The sequence below is a fragment of the Pan paniscus genome, chromosome X (genome assembly GCF_029289425.2).
Source record: "Pan paniscus chromosome X, NHGRI_mPanPan1-v2.0_pri, whole genome shotgun sequence".
In the NCBI taxonomy this organism is placed as follows: Eukaryota; Metazoa; Chordata; class Mammalia; order Primates; family Hominidae; genus Pan; species Pan paniscus.
The window spans coordinates 59,230,479-59,249,790 of record NC_073272.2 but is presented as its reverse complement, the minus strand read 5'-3'; the positions used below and the strand labels follow the sequence as shown (position 1 = coordinate 59,249,790).

The 19,312-nt window shown below is 36.0% G+C and overlaps 1 pseudogene; it reads right to left on the bottom strand.

Moving 5' to 3' along the window:
• Positions 1-3,935: 3,935 nt before the first annotated feature.
• Positions 3,936-4,980, bottom strand: LOC100994066 (malate dehydrogenase, cytoplasmic-like; annotated as a pseudogene).
• Positions 4,981-19,312: the final 14,332 nt, after the last annotated feature.

Sequence of the window (19,312 nt, the reverse complement as noted above, 5' to 3'; positions counted from 1 at the left end):
AATGTGCAAAAATCACAAGTATTCTTATACACCAATAACAGACAGAGAGCTAAATCATGAGTGAACTCCCATTCAAAACTGCTTCAAAGAGAATAAAATACCTAGGAATCCAACTTACAAGGAATGTGAAGGACCTCTTCAAGGAGAACTACAAACATTGCTCAATGAAATAAAAGAGGACACAAACAAATGGAAGAACATTCTATGCCCATGGATATGAAGAATCAATATTGTGAAAATGGCCATACTGCCCAAGGTAATTTATAGATTCAATGCCATCCCCATCAAGCTACCAACGACTTTCTTCACAGAATTGGAAAAAACTGCTTTAAAGTTAATATGGAACCAAAAAAGAGCCTGCATTGCCAAGACAATCCTAAGCCAAAATAACAAAGCTGGAGGCATCAGGCTACCTGACTTCAAACTATACTATAAAGCTACAGTAACCAAAACAGCATTGTTACTGGTACCAAAACAGAGATATAGACCAATGGGACAGAACAGAGCCCTCAGAAATAATACCACACATCTACAACCATCTGATCTTTGACAAACTTGACAAAAACAAGAAATGGGGAAAGTCTTCCCTATTTAATAAATGGTGTTGGGAAAACTGGCTAGCCATATTTAGAAAGCTGAAACTGGATCCCTTCCTTACACCTTATACAAAAATTAATTCAAGATGGATTAAAGACTTACATGTTAGGCCTAAAACCATAAAACCCCTAGAAGAAACCTAGGCAATGCCATTCAGGACATAAGCATGGGCAAGGACTTCATGACTAAAACACCAAAAGCAATGGCAACAAAAGCCAAAATTGAGAAATGGAATCTAATTAAACTAAAGAGCTTCTGCACAGTAAAAGAAACTGCCATCAGAGTAAACAGGCAACCTACAGAATGGGAGAAATTTTTTATAATCTACCCATCTCACAAAGGGCTAATATCCAGAATCTACAAAGAACTTAAACAAATTTACAAGAAAATATCAAACAACCCTATCAAAAAGTGGGCAAAGGATCTCATCAGACACTTCTCAAAAGAAGACATTTATACAGCCAACAGACACATGAAAAAATACTCATCATCACTGGTCATCAAAGAAATGCAAATCAAAACCACAATGAGATACCATCTCACACCAGTTAGAATGGCAATCATTAAAAAGTCAGGAAACAACAGGTGCTGGAGAGGATGTGGAGAAATAGGAACACTCTTACACTGTTGGTGGGAGTGTATACTAGTTCAACAATTGTGGAAGACAGTGTGGCAATTCCTCAAGGATCTAGAACTAGAAATACCATTTGACCCAGCTATCCCATTACTGGGTATCTACCCAAAGGATTATAAATCATGCTCCTATAAAGACACATGCACATGTATGTTTATTGCGGCACTATTCACCATAGCAAAGACTTGGAACCAACCCAAATGTCCATCAGTGATAGACTGGATTAAGAAAATGTGGCACATATACACCATGGAATACTATGCAGCCATAAAAAAGGATATGTTCATGTCTTTTGTAGGGACATGGATGAAGCTGGAAACCATAATTCTGAGCAAACTATCACAAGGATAGAAAACCAAACACCGCATGTTCTCACTCATAGGTGGGAATTGAACAATGAGAACACTTGGACACACGTTGGGGAACATCACACACTGGGGCCTATCATGGGATGGGGGTAAGGGGGAGGGATAGCATTAGGATATATACCTAATGTAAATGACGAGTTGATGGGTGCAGCACACCAACATGGCACACGTATACATATGTAACAAACCTGCACATTGTGCACATGTACCCTAGAACTTAAAGTATAATAATAAAAAAAGGAAAAAAATAAAATAAGGTACCTGCACAAGGTCTGACACCTCTAGCTGAATCCAATCCAGTTAATTATCAAGTCCAATTTGATCCTGGATGCAGTCCAGTCTAAGTATTGCACAAATAAACTCAGAGAGCTCAGAACACATGTTAGTGAAGTTCCAAATCTGAGTGAAAACTCACCCACGACCTTCAGTTACAATCAGGAAAGCAGTGAGCACAACTGGTTCCACAGGCACCTCACCTGCTCACCTGGTGTTCCTGGGGTTCACAGAGTTTTACTTCAAATCCCACTTCTGATACCAGATCTGCTAAAAAAAAAAAAAAAAACTTCTGACAAATTAATTTTAACAGAGTTTAATTGAGCTAGAAAAAAAGAAAGATTCATAAATTGGGCACCTTCCAGAATCGCAGCAGATTCAGAGAGATTCCAGGGATACCTCATGGTCACAAGAAATTTATAGACAAAAAACAAAAAGGAAAGTGACGTACAGAAATCAGAAGTGAGGTACAGAAACAGCTGGATTGGTTACAGGTTGGTGTTTGTCTTATTTGGACACAGTTTAAACACTCAGTATTGTATGAGTGGTTGAACTGTGGCTTCTGGGATTGGCCAGGACCCAGCTTTTGTTACAGACAGATACTCCTAAGTTAGGTTTTTAATCTCAACTACCTATTAAGTTAGGTTATGATTTGTCCACAAGGACTCAAATATTTTTTAGTTTGCTTTAACATCACTTATAAGAGGGAGCTAATCTATGAATATGCAAAAACATACAGAGTGATACAATGGACTCTAGAATGTCAAAAGGGAGAATGTAGGAGGAGAGCCAGGATATAAAACTACACATTAGGTACAATGTACACTACTCAGGTGATGGGTACAGTAAAATCTCAGAATTCACCATTATATAATTTATCCACGTAGACAAAAACCACCTGTACACCAAGAGCTATTGAAATAATTAAACTTTTTTAAATAATTAAAAATTTTCCAGACATCATGGATAATGAACAAGGATGGCATTGTTCATTGTGTAAAGGGAAAGATGTCTTTCCCTTTACACACTGTTGAGCTCTTGAAATAGGTGTTCAATAAAACATTCACTTTCTTTACTGATCTCAGGCTGCAGGCCTCATAGAGTACCACAACATCTAACTTAAACAAGGTCTCATTCACTGATCTCAGGCTTCAGGCCTCGTAGAGTACCACAATGTCTAACTTAAACAAGGTCACATTCACTTAGATAAAACACGGCATATTTTGATCGTCAGTCAAACATTATGAGTAAATTGTATTAAAGAGTCTGACTTTATTTTTGATGTTTGATGATGACATCTTTCAGGTCTCACGTGTCCCTGTTTCTCCTGTCCCACACATCTGGGCAAAACAGCAAGAAAGTCTGGGTGCTCACTTCCTTGGGCACCCAGGATGACATTCAACCATGAAAAGTCCTGATCGATTCCTGTTAAATAAATATTCACATTTTACCTTAATATGTGATCTTGCTTTTTTCCCTGAAGTTAATAATTGTCTTAATCTTTAATTGCTATATTTTCTATGTACCTACCATAAGTTTACTCCCAAGCCTTTGAGTGTACCAAAATGAATTGCAATACTTTCAAGTATATGAGATGAGCTATGATCTATTTTCTTTTGAAAAATCCCTTTGAGGCCTTAATTCGCTGCTCCAATCTGAACTAATTTTTATCCAGGCTTGAACTGAAGCACAGCTGATGCCTAGGACTTTCCCACCTCCTCAGTCTAAAAATGCCTTTCTTTTTCTTTCTCTTTTCTCAATTCTAGGCAGCCTCCCTTAAGGTTAGAGACATTCCCAAAAGATGTTGCTTTTGCTTAGACATATAGTACACTGCAGACAATTGCAAATGTTTCTGCTTAATACGTTTTATAAACTCTTTCCAATACTTTTAGTATATTTTATTATTTTTCATTTGAGTATATATTTATTTTAAAAGCAGCAGTAACAGCATAATAAATTGTCATTTAAAAATATGTACCAAGAAGCACATACTCTTTAATATGTTTTCTGTACATGTAATTTAAGTATAACATTATTATTATTTGGTACTAGAGTCAAAGATGCTATTTAGGTTCTTGAGCTTTGGCACATTTAGTAACATCAAAATGATTTTCTAGTCAGGCAAAGAAAAGAACTTCAAAACTAGTTTATTGTCCAATACTTCATAAGTAGCTCCTTTGCAGTAAGATCCATCTCCTTACATGAGAAATCATTAATAGGGAGAACTTAAACTTCCAGGTCTCATTCTTGATTATCACAGCAGAGCAGCAGATCATCAGGCATACCATAAGAGCTGCCATCAGCGGTAACACCCATGGACACAAACTCACCCTCTGGTGTTTCAAACCAGATATCTCTGACAGTCAGAGATAGCTTTTATGGCAGATATTGCACTGGATAGTATTCAAGCTTTGATGAAAGCAGCATCATGCTGCTGCAGTCATGATGAATTCTCCCTGAGGCAGCTGTCATCTTTCAGAGCTTCATAAGCACTAATTTCCTTTTCTTGCAATTTCTCCTTGGCATGGTTGACATCTGGATACTGAATTGAGGAATAGTCTCCCTAGATAATGACATTCTTCGCATTTTCAGCAGTCACACCAAGTTTAAGAGTGATTTGTGCTTCATCTCAGTTGTGATTCAAATGAATTAAGCAACTGAAGTTCTTGGGGATAGATGGAGCTGACATGAAGAAAATCAGGCAGATGGTATTAACTGGATTTTCCATTATGATAAATTTAACTTCTTGGTATATTTCTTCAAGGTTGCATCTTGGCATTTGAAGATTTTCACATGTGCTTTAAGTAAATCTTTCTTCTCCATGCCTTCCCTTCTTGGCATGGAGCCCCTAAGAATGGCCACATCCAAGTCTTTGAAGACCAGCTCTTCTTTGTCTGCTGCAATGACATATTTCCAAAGGGAAAGGGCACAGTCTTGCAGTTTCATTAGGACACCATCCAGGACACTCATCATAGGGGTGATATGCATCAGCAAAAGAATTGTAGGCTGGTTTTTACCAAAGACACATCCATTTCCAATACTGTACAGCACTGAATATGCAATTCGACCAGTTGCTTCTTTCACAAGGACTCTGATTGGTTCAGACATAATTGGGAACGTTGGGGACAAATTCAGCACCTGCAAAATGAGCCTCATTGATAGAGGGGACCTGACTCCCTCTGTGGGAGGCAGTCAGGTCACTTCTACCATGGAACCGACTCCTATTTTTATGGCATCACTGCCTGATGATTCTATTAAATAGACTTTGTCAATGTACAGAAAAATGTAATACAATGTGACTTTTTTCAATGATGGTTATAACACATTTTCTGACAACATTCTCATTCCCTACCTGCCAAGTGTAAAAACGGTATCTTCAACATATGACTAAACTAAAAAGAACAATAAAGTAAGAGATTTACATTTGCTGAAAAGCATTTCAGAATTAGATTGCCTTTTCATGGACATATTATACAAAGCATCAAGTAGTCACAATTGAATGGAAATTCTGAAGATGCTCAAACACCACAGAGAAGTGCCTACATTATATAGACCAGGCATATTTTTATTTTGTTCTATTAAATTATTATTATTTTAACATAATGTATGTTATTTAGAAAATCAAACAGCCCTACAGAATTATAATGAGAAAGAGCAGCCCCATGCCTCACTACTGCCTACCCTGAAATGTCACTACCTAGATGTTTCTATTGTCCACTATTTAAGCATATTTTGTTATGTGCCTAAGCCATATCTTTATACCCCTCTTCATTATTCACTTTTAGGGCAAGAGGAGATAGTAACAGGTAGTGGATAAATTCTTACTTGTTTATTCCCTTTGTGTCTCTGTTTCCTTTTCTGTAACATGGAGACAAGAATACAGCACAGTTTTATTTGAGGATTCAGTGATTTGACACTTCTATAACATCTAGAAAAACACAATGTCACAATATAAGTGTTTAATAAATGTCAAGTTTTGTCAATTATTTACAGTTAATTAACAAAATGTTTTAATTCTTATGGTACCCCTTTTCCCACTGTCTTAGTCCATTTGTGCTACAGTAAGAAAATACCTAATACTGGATAATTTATAAAGAATATAAATGTATTTCTTATCATTCTTGATGCCAGAAAGTCCAAGATTGAAGTGCCAGCAGTTTTGGTGTCTGGTGAGGCAGCTCTCTGCTTCCAAGATAATGCCTTGTTGCTGCATCATCCAGAGAGCATTCAAACTATGTCTTCATGTGGTCAAGAGCAAAAGTGCTAAGCAAATCTTTGAAGCCTGTTTTTTAAGTGCATTAATCCCATTAACAAGGGCAGAGCCCATGTGACTTAATCATTTTCCAAAAGACTCCACACTGTAATACCATCACTTTGGAGTTTAAATTCCAACATTCGAATTTTGGAGGGACGGGTGCACTCAAACCATAGTACTCATTGACACATACGCAAACATACTTATTCTCTCATATTTCCAACATAAATATATATTTGTTTGTATTTAAATTTGTACCAATTGTTTACAATATTTTTGCTATGATGAGACATGGAGAAAATTGGGGCTGGGTGTGGCGGCACATGCCTGTAATCCTAGCAGTTTGGGATGCTGAGGCAGGTGGATCACTTGAGGTCAGGAGTTCAAGACCAGCCTGGCCAAAATGACAAAATGCTGTTTCTACAGAAAAATACAAAAGTTAGCCAGGCATGATGGCACATGTCTGTAATCCCAGCTACTTGGAAGACTGAGGCATGAAAATTACTTGAACCTGGGAGGCGGAGGTTGCAGTGAGCCGAGATTGTGTCACTGCACTCTAGCCTGGGTGACAGAGCTAGATTCTGTCTCAAGAAAGAAAGAAAGAAAAAGACAAAGAAAAGAAAGAAAAAACTTTGGACAACATTTATTTTTTGCCAGTATTTGGTTTTTCCTAATAAAATGCATTTTTAGTTCATTTGCTCAGTGTTCTCTGAGCACTTTCCTCAGTAATGCCAATTGTCTGCCACACATCATATAAACATCATCTCAAAACAATCAAATACATCTCCTGTCTCTTCATGTTCATTTCTTCCCCACAATAAATATCCCTCGAAGAAACTTCTGTCTTCCTACTCCAATTTGTAAGGGTTTCAGTAGGCCTACTGTTGTCCTAGAATTTCTTTTTTCACACATCTTGGGCTTCCTTTCATCTCTAATAATGGTCCCCAGTTCCCTGTTGTTCTTTTCATTGGCATGTTCACAATTGTTAAAATGACACTGAATGTCTCAGTTCATTCCTTCTGCTATAAAAAATACCACAAACTGGGTAATTTATAAATAATAGAAATTTATTTCTCACATTTCTGGATCTGGAAAGTCTAAGATCAAGAGACTGGCAGATTTAATGTCTCTTAAGGGCTTCGTCTGCAACTAATATTGTGCCTTCATGCTGCATCTTCCAGAGGGGATAAATAATGTGTCCTCTCATGGTGGAAGGGCAATCAAGGAATAGGCCACTCCCTTCAACCTCTTTTATAAAAGCACTATTCTCACTCATAAGGATGGATACCTTATTACTTAATCACTTCTCCTAAAGCCCCACGTCTTAATATTATCATATTGGATATTAGGTTCCAATATATGAATTTTGTAGGGAAATATCTATTTAAATCATAGCATTCTACCCTGTCCCCCTAAATGTGTGTCTTTTTTATATTCAAAATACAGTCATTACATCCCAATAGTCTTCCAAAATTGTCACTTTCTCTAGCACTAACTCAAAAGTCTAAAGTCCACAGCCTCATATAAATACTATCTAAATCAGTTATGAAACTCAAAGGTGTATTTTATCCTGAGACAAATTGTCCTTCAGTTGTGAGCCTGTGAAATAAAACAAGTTGTGGGCTTCCCAGAATACAATGATGGGACAGAGAGGATAAACATTCTCATTCCAAAAGGAAGAAATAGGAACGTAGAAAGGGATAACAGGTCCCAAGTAAGTCCAAAACCCAACAGTGCAAAAAACATTAAATCTTAGGTTGAAGAAAAATCTTAGACTCCATGTCCTGCCTTCTGGACGTATTTGGGTGCGTATTGGTTGGGCTTCCAAGCCTCTAGGAAGCCCCACCATAATGACTTTGCTGGGAGCAGCCAAACCAACAGCTCCTGGGGGTTAGAGTTGGGTGCCTACCACTCTCCCATGCTGTGGTGACTCCCATGAACATAGGTGGCTCTACAGCTCTGGAGTTTCAGAAGCAACCCTGCCCCCATAACTCCACTAAGCGTTGCCCCATTAGGGATTTTCTGCAGTGGTCCTGATTCTCTGGCTCTGCTGGGCATTGCCCTAGAAGAGACCCTCTGTGATGGTATCACTCCCATAGTTCCACTAGTAATTGCCCTAGTAGGGAATATCTGTGGAAGTCCGGACCTTGTGGAAGTTCTCTGCCTGAACCCTGAGGATCTCTGATGCATTCTTTGAAATCTAGATGGAGGTTGCATAGATGCCTCCACAGTTGTTGTACTTCATGTGCCTGCAGGATTTCTATGTTGCAGTTTTAATTTAGATATCCTTATTGTCTGAGAAACCTTAGTTTTTGCTCTTAAGACGTTCAACTTACTGAATGAAACCCACTCATATTATGGAGGGTAATCCGCTTTATTGAAAGCCAATTGATTTTTAATGTTAATTACATCTACAAAATACCTCCACAGCAACATCTAGAATACTGTTTGTCCTAGAAAAATGGGCTCCATATTCAAGCCAATTTAACACATAAAATTACCTATCATTGTCTATGGCCACACTACCCTGAACGTGTCTGACCTTGTCTGATCTCGGAAAACTACCCATCACACTTTCATACTAGCACTATGCAACCTTATACTAGTCCTGTACTAGCCTAATACTGGTGTTTTCTTGGGTGAAAAAGTAGCTAATCTGATGAATTCTGATCACTGTTTTATGTATCAAACACCTAACAGGCTCTGAAATGTCTGTCCTTTAGCCTCTTGGGCCTGCCTATCTCCAGGCAGAGACAGAAAAACAAAAAACAAACAAACAAACAAAAAACTACTTCCAGTCTCTGCTCTTTTTGTTCCATACTTTTGGGTAGAAACTACATGGGTAAGTCCTATCGGCTGCAAACATCAGGACAGGCTCTATTATTTTCATGGAGCAAGAATTGCTAAGCTCCATGTTGTTGTGGTGTCTAAATTACTTGCTCATTAAAGCCTTACATTATATAAAACTGATAATATTTTATCCCCATCTGAGTTAGACCAACAAACAGATTGTGTTTTGAAATGTGATGACATGAGATTTGGGAGGGACCATGGGTGGAATGGTATTGTTTGGCTGTGTCCACACACAAATTTATCTTGAATTGTAGTTACCATAATCCCCACATGTCGTGGAGGGACCTGGTTGGAGGTAACTAAATCATGGGGGCAGTTACCCTCATGCTGTTCTTGTGACAGTGAGTTAGTTCTCACAGGTCCTGATGTTTTTTTAAGGGGATTTCCATCCTACTCCCCAACTTTGCTCAGCACTTCTCTCTCCTGCTGCCATGTGAAGAAGAATGTGTTTGCTTCCCCTTCTGCCATGATTGTAAGTTTCCTGAGGCCTCCCAAGCCATGCTGAACTGGGAGTCAATCAAACCTCTTTCCTTTATATATTACCCAGTCTTGGGTATGTCTTTATTAGCAGTGTGAGAATGGACTAATACTGATATCTATTCAGCGATTCTTTTAGTCTCTCTCTCTCTCTCACCCCCACAGACACACTCAGAGAGAACATGCACAAAGACACACACATAATGATATTCACTAGATGAAATAATTAGAGCAAACAAGGAGTGCAATATATCTATAGACATACAATTCATTATCTATTTTAAAACATAATTTTATATGTTTTTTAAAACTTTGACTATTGCTAAAAAGTAAATCTTTTTTTTTCAGGCCACCATATTTATTCAATTAATATATAGGAGTTCTAGGAAGAAAGAGAAAATGTTCCAACTTAAGTCCAACACATTAACCACATAAAAGTCCAACATTAACTGTAAAAATGAGCAGTCCTGTATTTTAGTACATGTAGGATGCCACTATAATAATTAAACAATTTTTTATTTTACATGCCAAAACAGTGGCACCTAGACTTTGCTTGAAATAACCATAGTTGTGTGATTGTGGACAAGATGGGCACATGGCTCAGAAAAATCTGGATGTCTTTTTTACATATAATCATAAAATAACATATAATTGGTATTTTATATGTGTCTTTTTTTAGCTTTATTAATGTATGATTGACATAAAGTTGTACACATTTAGGGAGTACAATATGATGTTTTGATAGATGTATACATTGCACATATTTAGGGAGAACAATGTACAATTTAGGGAGTACAATACATTGTACATATTTAGGGAGTACAATATGATGTTTTGATAGTTGTATACATTGTGTTCTGAAATGATTACCACAATCATGCTAATTAACATAATCCTAATAATGCTAATTAACATAATCCATCACCTCACATGTGAGTGTGTATGTCTGTGTGAGTCTGTGTGTGTGTGTGTGTGTGTGTGTGTGTGTGGTAAAAACACCTGAAATCTACTCTCTTAGGAAATTTTGGGTATAAAATACAGTATTGTTAACTATAGTCACTATGCTGTATATTAGGTCTCCAGGGCTTATTCATCTCATAACAGAAGAAACACTATCTTTTATATTTATTTTTTTTAATTTTTTTTTTAGATGGAGTCTCACTCTGTCACCTAGGCTGGAGTGCAGTGGTATAATCTCAGCTCACTGCAACCTCCACCTCCTGGGTTCAAGAGATTCTCCTGCCTGAGCCTCCAGAGTAGCTGGTACTACAGGGGTGCACCACCACACCTGGCTAATTTTTGTATTTTTACTAAAGACAGGGTTTCACCACATTAATCAGTCTGGTCTTGAATTCCTGACCTCAGGTGATCCACCTGCCTCAGCCTCCCAAGGTGCTGGGATTACAAGATTGAGCCACCGCTCCCAGTCTATTTTTTTCCCAGCTGCCAATCACCAGGTAAAAATTAGACAAATATGTCAATCTGAGCTAGATTCTTTAGATTTCTCATATAAATGAGATCATAAAATATTTGTCTTTCTGTGTCTGGCTTCTTTCAGTTATCCTAATGTCCCCAAGATTCATGCATGTTGTTGCAAATGGCAGGATTTTCTTCTTTAATGTCTGAATAATACTTTATTATATATATAACTATATATGTATATGCATCATGGACACTTACATTGTTTTTATATTGTGATCATTGTGCATAATGTTGTAACAAACAAGAGAGTACAAATATGTCCTAAGGTATTGATTTTATTTACTTTGAATAGATACCCAGAAGTATGTTGCTAGATCTTATGGTAGGTCTATTTTTAATATTTTTAATGTTTTGAGTAATCACCATGCTGTTTCCCATAATGGTTGGACCAATTTACATTCCCCCAAACACTGTACAAGAGTTCTCCTTCTTTTACCATTTTGACAACACTCTTCCCTTTTTGAGAATAGCTATTCTAACAGGTGTGAGGTGATATCCCATTGTGGTTTTGATTTTCGTATGCCTGATGATTAGTAATGTTAAGCACCTTTTCATATACCTGTCAGCCATTTGTATGCCTTTGGAAAAGCTTATTTATGTCCTTTGCACATTTTAAAATCAAGTTATTTTAATTTTGTTCTTTTTTGCCAGTATGAGCTACATATATATATTACATATTACCCATTATCAGATATGTGCTTTACAAGTATTTTTCTCTAGTCTTTAAATTGTCTTTTCATTATGTTGACAGTTTCTTTTGCTGTGCAGACACGTACTAGTTTGAAGTGGCCCCATTTTCTTATTTGGTTCTTTTTGCCTCTGCTTTCAGTGTTAAATTTGTAAAAATCATTGCTGAGACCAATGACAAAGAGGTTTTCTTGTAAGTTATTTTTAACAAGTTTTATTGTTTCAAGTCTTTTTTTTAAGTTAACACATTTAAATTGATTTTTGTATATAGTGTATAAAAACTGTTCAATTTCATTCATTTGCACATGGTGTCATGTTTCCCACCACCATTTATTAAAGAAAATATCATTTACCCATTATATATTATCGGTGGTCTTGTCAAAGAATAGCTTATCACATGTTTCCACACTGTATTCTGATCTATTGGCCTATGTGCCTGTTTTTATACCAGTACTATACTGTCGTGATTTCTATAGCTTTGTAATATAGTTTGAAATTGAAAAGTGTGATGCATCCAGATTCATTCTTTTTGAGCATAATTGGTTTACCTATATTTAAAAATCTTTTATTTTAATTTGGGTATTACATAGCATATATATTTATGGGTACATGGGATGTTTTTATACAAGCATGCAATACACAATTATCACATCATGTAAAATGAGGCACCTATCCTTCCAAGCATTTATCCTTTGTGTTAAAAACAATCCAATTATACTCTTTTAGCAATTTTTAAATGTGCAATACAATTATTAATAACTGTAGTCACCCTATTGAGTTGCTATCAAATATTAGGTCTTGTACATTCTTTCTATTTTTTTTCTACCCATTAAGCATCCCCACCTCACCCTACCCTCATACTACCCTTCCCAGCATCTGGTAACTATTCTTCTATACTCGATCTCAATGAGTTTAGTTGCTTTGATTGTTAGATCCCAGACATAAACGAAAGCATGTAATGTTAATCCTTCTGTGCCTGGCTTATTTCACTTAGCATAATGACCCAGTTCCCTCCATGTTGTTGCAAATTACAGAATCTCATTTTTTATGGCTAAATAGTACTTCATTGTGTATATGTACCACATTTTCTTTGGCCATTTATCTGTTGATGGACACTTAGGTTGCTCCAAATCTTTGCTACTGTAAACAGTGTTGCCAAAAACATAGGAGTGGAGATATCTCTTCAATATACCGATTTTCATTGTTTTGGATATATACCCAGAGGTGGGATTGCTAGATTGCAGGGTACCTCAGTTTTTAGTGTTTTGAGGAAACCTCCAAACTGTTCTTTATAGTGGTTGTACTAATATACATTCCCACTAACAGTGTATGAGGGTTTATCTCCACATCCTCACCAACATTTATTATTGCGTGACTTTTGGATAAAAGCCATTTGAAATGTTTGATTTGCATTTATCTGATTATAAATGATGTTGAGCATTTTTCACATGCCTATTTGCCATTTGTATGTCTTTTTTGAGAAATGTCTCTTCAAATATTTTTTTCATTTTTAATCTCATTATTAATTTTTTAAATACAGTGTTTGATCTCCTCATAGATTCTGATTATTAATCCCTTGACAGATGGGCAATTTTCAAATATATTATTTCATTCTGTGGGTCGTCTCTTCACTTTATTGATTGTTTTCTTTTGCTGCACAGTAGCTTTTTAACTTGATATGATCACATTTGTCTATTTTTGTTTTGAATTCCTGTGCTTGTGGGGTATTGCTCGAAAAACTTTTGCCCAAACCAATGTCCTGTAGATTTTCCCTAATGTTTTATTGAAAGAATTTCATAGTCTAAAATGTTTTAGATGTATGTCTTTAATCCATTTTGGTGTGATTTCTGTATATGGCAAGAGATAAGATTCCAGTTTTATTATTCTGGATATATCGTTTTCCTAGCACCATTTATTGAAAAGACTGTCTTTTCTCTAGTGTATGTTATTGGCAACTTAGCTGAATATTAGTGCACTGTAGGTGTGTGGATTTGTTTCTGGGTTCTCTATTCTCTTCCACTGGTCTGCGTGTCTGTTTTTATGCCAGTACCGTGCTATTTTGATTTCTATTCCTCTGAAGTGTACTTTGAAGTCAGGTCATGTGATTCCTCTAGTTTTCTTTCTTTTGATTAGGATAGTTTTGGCTATTCTGCGTCTTGTATGGCTCCATATAAATTTTAGAATATTTAAAATATTTTTGTGAAGACTGTCATTGGTATTTTGATAGTTATTGCATTCAATCTGTATGTTGCTTTGGGCATTATAAGCATTTTAACAATATCGATACTTCCAATCCATAAACAAAATATTTTTCCATTTTTTCATTTCAATTTCTTTTCTCAGTGTTTTATAATTTTTATTGTGCATATCTTCCACTTATTTGGTTGAGTGAATTCCTAAGTATCTAACATTAGTTGTGGCTACTGCAAATGGGATTGCGTTTTTACTTTTTTCACGTTGTTCACTGTTGGCATATAAAAATGTTACTAATTTTTGTGTATTGACTTTGTATCCTGCAACTTTTTGGAATTTGGTTAATAGCTCTAATACTTTTTTTTGTGGAGTCCTTAGATTTTTCCAAATACTATCACATATCATCTACAAAAAAAGGACAATTTGACTTCTTCCATTTCAATTTTGATGCCCTTTATTTTTCTTGTCTGATTGCTCTATCGAAGACTGCCAGTACTATGTTGAACAACACTGGTCAAGTGAGCATCCTTGTTGTGTTCCAGATCTTAGAGGAGAGGCTTTCAGTTTTTCCCCATTGAGTATGATACCAGTGTGAGTCTATCATATATGGCTTTTATCATGTTGAAATATGTTCCTTCTGTACCCAGATGTTTGAGGGTTTTTATCAGGAAGAGATGTTGGATTTTATCAAATGCTTTTTCAGCATTAGTTGAAATGATTATATGGTTTTCATCCTTCACTTTGTTGATGTGATATACCACATTGATTTATTTGTGTATATTGAACCATCCTTGCATTCCAGGAATAAATCCCACTTGGTCATGATAAGTGATCTTTTTAATGTATTGTTGAATTTAGTTAACTAATATTTTGTTGAGGATTTTTGCATTAATATTCATCAGAAATATTGGCCTTTAGTTTTCTTTTTTGGGATATTTCTTTTTCTGGTTTTGGTGTCAGGGAAATACCAGCCTTGTAGAATGAGTTTTGAAGTATTTTCTTCTCGTCTATTTTTGGAGATACTTTGGGTAGGATCAATATTAGTTCTTTTTTAAATGTTTTGTTGAAATCAACAGTGAAGCCATTGGGTTGCAGGCTTTTCTTTAGAGAGACTTTTTATAATGGTTTTGATCTCATTATTTGTTATTGGTCTGTTCAGGTTTTGGGTTTCTTCCTGGTTCAATTTTGGTAGTTTGTATGTATTAGGAATGTGTTCATTTCTTCTAGATTTTCCAATTTATTTACGTATTGTTTCTCATAGTAGCTACTAATAATCCTTTGAATTTATGCACTACCAGTTGTAATGTCTCCTTTTTAATCTCCAATTTTATTTATTTGGATCTTCTTTTTTCTTAGTCTGCTTAAAGGTGTGTCAATTTTTTTATTATCTCAATAGATATAAAAAATCTATTTATGACATTAAGATTTATTTGCAATAAAAAATTCTTAGTTAACTATGAATGTGCAGTAGACAGAATTCCAAGATGGCACCCAAGCTCCCTGGCCCCTGTTTTATTCTTTTTTTTTTAACTTTTCTAAAAACAATTTTTTGTTTTATTGATTTTTTATAGTGTTTTATTCATCTCAATTTCATTTATCGCTGCTTTGACTTCTATTATATCTTTTCTTCTACTAATTTTGTGTTTCATTTGCTATTGCTTTTCTAGTTCTTTAAGATGTATCATCAGGTTGTTTATTTGAAGAATTCTTTTTCTTTTCCAACGTAGGCACTTTGGGCTGTAGACTTCCCTCTTAGTACTGCTTTTGTAGTATTCCCTAGGTTTTGGTATGTTGTGTTTCCATTATCATTTGTTTCCCACAATTTTACAATTTACTTCTTAATTGTTTTTATTGATTCACTGGTCATTTGAGACTATATTGTTTAATTTCCATGCATTTGCATAGTTTCCAAATTTCCTCTCCTCTTGTTATTGATTTCTAGTTTTACTATATTGTGATCAGATAAGATATTCATAACACTTCTTTTTTGAAAGTTTAAGGATTTGTTTTGTGACCTAGCATACGATCTATCCTCAAAAATAATCCATGTGTTGAGGAACAGTATGTGTATTCTGCAGCCATTGAATGCAATGTTCTGTAAATACCTGTTAGATCCATTTGTCCTCTAGTCCAGATTGAATATGATTATTTTTTGTTAATTTTCTGCCTGAAAGATCTATCTAATGCTGAAAGTGGAGTGTTGAAGTCTCAGCTATTATTGTGTTAGGGCCTATGTCTCTCCTTAGCTCAAATAACAGTTCCTTTACACATCTGGGTGTTCCAGTGTTGGGTGCATATATGTTTAAATTTGTTATATTCTCTTGCTTAGTTGACCCCTTTATCATTATATAGTGACCTTCTTTGTGTGTTTTTATGGTCTTTTTCTTGAAATCTATTTTTTTCTGATATAAGTAAAGCTACTTCTTCTCTTTTATTTTGGTTTTCATTGGAATGTAATATCTTTTCCCTGTCCTTTATTTTCAGTTCATGTGTGTCTTTATAGGTGAAGTGTGTTTCTTGTAGGCAACAGATCAATGCATCTTGATTTTTGTTTATCCATTGAGTCACTTTATGTCATTTGATTGGGGAGTTTAGTGCTTTTACATTTAATGTTATTTTTGATAAGTAAGGATTTACTCCTACTATTTTGTTATTTATTTTCTGGTTGTTTTGTTGTTTTGTCATCTTCTCTTTCTTCTTTTCTTACTTCCTGTTTTCCTTTTTAGGGGAAGTTATTTTCTCTGGTTATATGGCTTTGTTTCTTGCTTTTTATTATTTTTGTATCCATTTTATGTTTTTTGATTTGAGGTTACCATGAGAATTGCAAATACTATCTTATAATCCATTATTTTAAGCTGATAACAATTTAACATTGTTTGCATAAACAAACAAGCTAAAAAATGAATAAAGACTCTGTGCCTTAAATTTGTTTCCTATTTTTAACTTATTATTGTTACTACTTATATCTTATATTCCCATCTTTGTTTTAAATGCTTGTTGTAGTTATTTTTTTAAATCAGTTCATCATTTAGTCTTTCTACTTAGAATAAAAGTAGTTGACACAACAGTTAGAGTGCTATAATATTCTGTGTATTTCTGTGCACTTACTATTTCCAGTGAGTTTTGGAACTTCAGATTATTGCTTATTGTTCATTAACATCTTTTCTTTCTTATTGATATACCTCCTTTAGCATTTCTTACAGGCGATGTCTGGTGTTGATGAAATACCACAGCTTTTGTTTTTCTGAGAAAGTCTTTCTCTTTCCTTCATGTGTGAAAGATATTTTTGTCAGATATACTACTATAGGGTAAAAGGATTTTTTCTTTCAGAAGTTTAAATATGTCATGTCATTCTCTCCTGACCTGTAAGGTTTCATCTGAAAAGTGTGTTGCCAGACATATTGGTGATCCATTTTATGTTGTCTCTTTTCTCTTGTTGCTTTCAGGAGCCTTCCTTTTCTTTGACCTTTGGGAGTTTGATTATTAAATGCCTTCAATTAGTCTTCTTTGGGTTAAATCTGCTGGGTATTGTATGTTCTTCTTGTACTTGGGTATTGATATCTTTCTCTAGGTTTAGAATGTCACCTGTTACTATTCATTTGAATAAACTATCTACCTTAATATCTTTCTCTACCTCCTCTTTAAGGCCAATAACTCTTAGTTTTGCCCTTTTGAGTTATTTTCTTAAACGATTCATTGTTTTTTATTCTTTTTTCTTTTGTCTTCTCTTACTGTGTATTTTCAAATAAGCTGTCTTCAAGTTCATTAATTCTTCTGCTTGATTCTGCTATTAAAAGACTCTAATGTATTATTCAGTATGCAAATTGGATTTTTTCAGCTCCAGAATTTCTGCTTGATTCTTTTTAATAATTTCAATCTCTTTGTTAAATTTATCTGATAAAATTCTGAATTCTTCTCTGTGTTATCTCAAAATTCATTGAGTTTCCTCAACATAACTCTTTTGAATTCTCTGAAAGGTCACATATTTCTGTTTTTTCAGGATTTGTCTCTGGTGACTAATTTAGTTCATTTGGTGAGTTTCTGATTTCCTGGATGATGTTGATACTTGTAGATATTTTCTAGTTCCTGGTCATTAAATAGTTATCCATTTATTGCAGTTTTTGCAGTCTGGGTTTGTTTGTGCCTATCCTTCTTGAGAAGACTTTCCAGATATTTTAAAGGACTTAGGTGTTGTAAAATAACCTGTGTCTGCTTTAGGGGGCACTTCAACCCCAGTAATGTTGTGGTTCTTGCAGACTCATAGCGGTACCACTCTGATGGTCTTGGAAAAGTCCAGATGAATTATCTATATTACCAGGCAGAGACTCTTGCCCTCTTCTCTTACTTTCTCCCAAATGGATAGAGTCTCTCTCTTTCTTCTGAGCCACCTGGAGCTGGGAGTGGTTTGACAGACACAGGCACCCTTGTGGTCACCATCAGTATGACAGCTGGGTCTGACCTGAAACCTACACATCACAGGGTCTCACCCGTGGCCTGCTGAAACACTTTCTGGCTACTGCTTATGTTAGGTCAAAGCCCTGAGGCTCTCCAATCAGCAGGTGGCAAAATCAACCAGGCCTGTGTCTTTCTGTTTAGTATGACAGGTTTTCTCTTACCCTGGGCATGTCCTGAGGTGCCATTCAGATTTCAGGGATTAGAGTCAACAAACTTAGAAGGTTACCTGATGTTGTTACCTGATGTTCTATTGCACTGTGGCTGAACTGGCACTCAAACCACAAGATGCAGTTCTTTCCAGTCTTCCCTCCCCTTTCCAAATGCAGAGGAACCTCACCCCATGACCACTTCCACCACAGGCCCATGAGTCTACCACTGACATTCCCTGAAGACTCAAAGTCTCTTCAGTCAGCTTGTAGTGAATGCTGCCCTGCCTTGGACCCACCCTTCAGGACAATGGGCTCCCCTGTGGCCCAGGACAGGTCCAGAAATACTATCCAAGAGCCAAGTTCTAGAATTGAAGAACCAAAGAGCCCACTTGGTGCTCTATTCCCCTGTAGACAAGTTGGTACCTAAGGTGCAAGACAAAGTCCCCTTGCTTTTTCCTCTGCTTCTCTCAGGTGAGTGGAGTTTTGCTCCATAGCCACCATTGTTTAAAGTGTGTTGAGTTTCACCTAAAGCCTGCAAGTTTATGGGTCTCACTCAAGGTCGTCAATGAGGTACCTGGGCATTGCTACTAACTATTCAGGGACCAAGAGTTCTTCAGTTAGAAGTTAATAAATCCTGCCAGGACTGGATCTTTCTCTTCAAGGCAACACGTTCCCTTCTGGTCAAAAGTGTGACTAGAAATGTTAAACCAGGATCTAGGGCTTGGAAAACTTCCTCATGTCTCTGACCAGTGCCATATCCTACTGTTACTGAGTTGATATTCAACTGTTACTGAGTTGATATTCAACTGTTACTGAGTTGATGTTCAACTGTTACTGAGTTGGTATCCAAGATGAAAGACGAAGTCATCCCCACTCTTCCCTCTCCTCT